Raw genomic sequence first — 5,944 nt, 5'->3', positions numbered from 1 at the left:
TATCTCTGGGATTGCAATGCAGCTTACTGCCACTAGGCCACCAGGGCTCCCTTTGAAGAAACCTCTTGAAGGGAATAGTAGACAGATATCTGGTTTGAGCCTTGATAGAGTTTTTGAAATAGATATCGCAATTACATTGAATCTAGTTGTTGTTTAGTAAATGGATGCCGCTCCTTCAAGAAAATATTTAAGGTTTTATAAAGACAAAGAAATCAAATATAATACTAATGACATAATAGTGTGGTCAGAGACTCTGTGTCAGTGTCTAATACAATGATACTTCATAAGCAAAGTATGTGTGTATTTGTGGTAATTAGAGTTGATTAAAAATAAATTGATACTCTTACATACTTTAGAATTGTAGGTAAGTGGTTATAGATCTTTATTATATGCCTTTTTAAACTTACTTTTTTCATTAAAACACCATTCTTATATATTTTTGTGTGATTGCATCGAGATCCACATCACTCATTTTAATAGCTACATATTATTCCTTTATTATAGATGTATTACGGTTTATTGCAAGTAATAAAGATTAATTTGAATTATTTGTAAGGCTAGTTTTGACCTCTTTCATCTTTCATCAGCTGTCATGATCTGCACAGCCCATGATTCAAATTCTTTTTATGTAACAACATTTCTAGACATAGATCATAGACAATTCAAAATGGTAATCCTTCCTAAATGTGCTGAGTGATTTTACGTCTTTGTGACCAAAAGGCATGTCATTTTCTGAAGGAGAGTACTATATTTAAGGACTATTTTAAACATGCTAATTAGAATCTAGTTGTTTTTCTCTATAGCCTAAAATTGATTTGTAACTTTATGGAATATCTTGGGCTTTCTTAATCTGAAATATTTAGTCTTGAAATGGGAGAGTTTAAATAACTTTAAGTCTATGATTCTATAAGGAGTTCTGGTGGCCTCATGGCAAGAAGCTGTGCTACAGTCCCAAAGGTTCAAGGTCACCAGCTGTTCTGCAGGAGAAATATGGGCAATGTCCTCCTGTATGATTAAATGCCTCTGAAAAATCTACTGGTAGGTCAGTTCTGACTCTAAGGTATACAACAAAAACATGATTACATAATGCAACATTTGTTTCCAAAGTTTTCACAGACTTTGGAACACAAAGAAAATATTACATTTGAGGTATATTATGGTAAAATGGAAACAGGTATAAACATATATCTGGCTGACACCAAATTCATTACCATTGGATTGAATCAATTGATAGTGGCCTTCAATCAACTTCTGAACATGTTATCTTTCTGGGAGATAAATATATTTTTTTAAGGAACATGGAGTCAAACCACTATCCTTTCAGCTAGAAACACAATGCATAATAAAACACCAAATTTACTCTGGTTGGACCAAGACATGCATGTTGTTGTTATGTGCCATCAAGTCAACTATGTCTCATAGCCACACTATTCAATAGATCTGAATCCTGCTCTATCTTGAACCAATTTCACTGTCTCTGATATGCCTACCCTCATTACCCCAGTTGCTGTGTCAATCCAGGTCCCAGTCTTATCTGGAGTTTTCTTCTCTTGTGCTATACCTTCATTTTTTAAGCACAATTTCCTTCTTCAAGCACTGGATTCTCTTGGAAACATGCTCAAAGTATATGAGACAGAGCCTCAAAACCATTTGCCTTTTGCATTGAAAAACAGGGAACTCATGTAATATTATTCAAAATGAGTGACCCTGGAGAACATTATGCTGAATAAAATATCTTAGTAACAAAAAGACAAATACTGCATAGTGCTACTGTTGTAGAATGGGACTGACATCAGGGTTGGGGTAAGACTGAGAAGAACTGGATGAATTATGTATACTGTATTGAAACGGATGAGGGAGAGAACAGTTTCAAAGCAATATATGATAGAGTATTATGATTATCACAGGAATCAAGAATTAAGGTTGCATAGTGGAGTGCATTCGGGACAGGGAGAAGGGGTCGAGGGATGGGGGGATTGTATATCAATGAAGAAGTTTATCTTTTGCTTTTCAAAGAGAGGAGCAAATGGGAGGGGGTTGGGGTAGAGAAAAAAGTGTGACAACGAATGAATGGAAATCCAAAATCTCTGTAAATGTTCATTAAAATTAATAAAATAAAATTTAAACAAACAAACAAACAAAAGCCCTTGCCTTTAAGGAACAGTTTAGTTTCACCCTTTCCTGGAGAAACTTGTCAGCTCTTTTGGTGGCCCATAGTATGTTCAATACTCTTCTCTAGTGCCACAACTCAAAGACATCAATTTTTCTTCTGTCTTTGGTTATTGCCCAGGTGTCTGCACAGCAAGTAATTTGGAAGGCCATGGCTTGGGCCAAGTATACCTTAGTCTCTAGACTGATACAATTTCTCTGTAATACTTTGTAAAGAAACCAGTATTCCTCGCTAAGAAGTTGAGAAAATCTGGAAAAACGTATTAAAGAAATCCATTTTATTGTTACTCAAGTGACTTCACCATTTGAATAGAGTTATAATCTTCTACAGCCAAAGTTTATTTCCACAGAAATCTTTGATGCTTATTTTCAAAGATGTTTGCTGAAACTGAGAAGGACTTGAAGTGCTTACTACAGAAGGTAAAAGACTGAAGCCTTAAATATGAACTTTTAAAGCTCAACAAAAGAAAATAGAGATTCTCACCACTGGGCCAATTGGCTACATCATAACAGATGGTGAAGAGATCCCGGTTGTTGACAGCTTCAGTTTGCTTGGATATACAACTTACATGCTTGGTACCAGAAGCCAGGAAATCGAAAGACAAACTGCAGTGGGAAAGTATGCTGTCAGAGACCTCTCCAGAGTACTGAAGAGCAACAATATCATTCTGGAGACTAATGTGCACCTGATGGAGTCCATGTTGCTGTTGTTGATTGCTGTCAAGTCGAGCACAACCCATAGTGACCCTAAGAACAAAAGACCTGAAGCCTTTCTATAATTATCATCATTTATCAAAGTTCATAGAGTTTCCAGTGGTATGTTGATTAGGATGTGGATGGTTCTTCTTCCAAACCTTTTTAAAACTGGGAGCTCCACCAAACGCTATCTACCATTGGTTATGTAATTTCACATAGTCTTCCACAATTACTTGCTATATGTCAGAAAGCTGAACAAAGACTAGGGCTGATAGAAGGAGAGTTGATGTCTTTGAGCTGTGGTGCTGGAGAAAAGTATTGAATATATCGGGGACAGTGAGGAGAATAAACAGATTTGTTCTAGAACCAGTGAAACCAGAATGCTCTTTGGAGGCAAGGTTTCTGCAGCTTCTTCTGAAATATTTTAGGCATATTTCAAAAAGGGACCAAACCTTGGAGAGGTACATCATGCTTAGGAGGATGGAGGAATAGTGCAAGAGAGGAAGACCCTGGATGGGATGGGTTGATCCAATGACTGGGATTTTGGGGTAGGTGTGTCAGAGACAATAGGGTTGGCACAGAATAGAAGATAGTTCAGAATGGTTTTACACAGGGTCTCTATGAATACAATGCAACTCAACCTATCAATGACAAAAATTCATACTTGAACATTTTCAACTGAACTAGATATGATAGAAGGCTATTATTGATACAGGCACTATTGAAGGTTCAGTGATAGACTTTTGCCCACTCCTGACAGATCTAATTTTGATTATGAGCCAATGGACTTCAATTACAGTCATAATCCATCTGTGAACGATGATATGTGTGCTGCTATGATGCTGAACACCTTTGAGTGGACCTTTCAAACTATGACTGGAAAGAAAGGTTTGATGATTTACTTCTGAAAATCACCGTACGGAAACCTTGTGAATCACAAATAATTCCCACAAACTGATGGGATACCAATTGACATGTTTCAAGCAACAGATGTAGCCTTAGGTGGACCTACCTGTCTGTGCCAGGAAATTTGGAAGACAGCTACCTGGCTAACTAACTGGACGAGATCTATATTTTTTTTCCCCATTCTTAAGAAAGGAGATCCAACAGAATATTACTAGCACATGCAAGCAAAATATTGCCTAAGATCATCCACTAACAGAGTAATAAGTGAAACTCCCAGAAGTTAAATCAGGTTTTAGAAGAGGTCATGGCACCAGGGATATAATTTCTTATGTAAGGTTGATCTTGGCGGAGAGCAAAGAATACTAAGAGAATGTCTATTTATGTTTTGCGTGTGTGGGATCATAACAAATTAGAGCTAATATTGAGAACCCCAGAACAGCTCATTACAGATTGCATCTCAATATTAAAAGACAAAAATCATTATCACTGCACCAATAAGGCTACAGGCAACAATGAAACAACAACATGATACATCGAGAAAAGACTGAAATGATCAAAGAGGGAATCTTACTTGGATCCACAATCAACACCCTTGGTAACACCATTAGGAGATCAGAAGAGGTATTTCATGTGGAAAGTTTGCTGTCAGGGAATCTCTCAAAATCTTAAAGAGCTATGATGCCAGTTTAAAGACCAAAGTGCGCCCAATTCAAGCCGTGTTCTTTTTGATCACCTGTGAGGCATTCTGACAGCTCGATGGTGAATAAGGATGATAGAAGAATTGATGCCTTTGATTTGTGGTGATAGAGGCCAGCACTAATTAGCCTATGAGCAGACAAAAGAACACACAGATATTTCTTGGAGAAAATGTAGTCAAAATTCTCCTTAAAGGCAAGGATAGTGAAGCGTTGTCAAACATATTTTGGGCACATTATGAGAAGGACAAATTCCTTGGAAAGGGATATTAAGCTTGAAAGGTGGAGACTCAGTATAAAATAAAACTACCTACAGTGTGATGGATTGACATGTGACTGAGACAACGAGATCAAGTATATCAGAGATGATAAGGATGACACAGAATAAGACAGAGTATAGATGTGTTGTTCATAGAGTCTCTGTGAGTTGTACTTGACAACAACAACGATGATATGAATCACAATAGTCCCTTGAAGCATTCCACTCTGTGGTTTATGGGATTGCCATGTCAGGCTATGATTCAAAAGGAAGCAGGAGTGGCAGCCACTTCCTAAAAAACATGCCTCTGGAAACTCTATGAACTCTGATATATGACAATAGTTATAGAAAGGCTTCAGGCCTTTTGTTCATAGGTCACTATGAGTTGTACTCGACTTGACCACAATCAACAACAACAAAAAGTGACACATGGTAGTTTTAAAAAGGTGTTTGGAAGTTGAGTTGTTTCTGTTTCATTTAAAAAAAAAATAACCTTTATGCATTCTCTAAGATGCTCTTCCCCTATCCACCTGGCCCACCTTCCACCACGTGAAAGGAAATGGGGGTGGGGAAATTGTATATCAAAGAAATAATTTTTCTTTTACTTTTCAAAGAGCAGAGCAGAGTGAACTAGGGTGGGGGGGTGGGGAAGGGGGAGGGCTGGGCCAGGAGAAAAGTGCAGCAATGAATAAATGGAAATCCAAAATATCTGTAAATGTTTATTAAAATTATTAAAAGAAAATCTAAAAAATCTTTAAGTCTCTTCTAAAACTTTTTTTATTATTCATTTCAATGAACATTTACAGAGATTTTGGATTTCCATTCATTCATTGTTGCACTCTTCTAAAACTTTTGATTGCTCTCTTTGGTCATATTATCTACACGCATTCAACCCTACTTTACAATAAATGTCGAATAATGCCATCTTAACATGTATGTTTCTAAAGAGAATGTACCAGTTGGTAGAATCAGGGAGCACTGGTGGTCTCTTCACAGAGAAGATTGTGAAAAGAAAAGATGTTTTATTTTGGCTTGACTTTTTAAAAATTATTTTATTATTTTTGTTTGTGTACCATCAAATTGGATCTGACTGGTACAGAAGTAGATTGTCCCTCTTTCTCCTGCAGAGCATCTGCTGGATTCAAACCACACACCTCTGGGATTGCAGTGCAGCTTTTCCATTAGGCCACCTGAGCTCTCCTGGCTTGACTTTCTTAAA

The sequence above is a fragment of the Elephantulus edwardii genome, unplaced genomic scaffold, assembly GCF_000299155.1.
Source record: "Elephantulus edwardii isolate Elephantulus edwardi_28Jun2011 unplaced genomic scaffold, EleEdw1.0 scaffold00029, whole genome shotgun sequence".
In the NCBI taxonomy this organism is placed as follows: Eukaryota; Metazoa; Chordata; class Mammalia; order Macroscelidea; family Macroscelididae; genus Elephantulus; species Elephantulus edwardii.
The sequence above is the reverse complement of the archived record's forward strand: the minus strand, read 5'-3'. Positions refer to the sequence as shown.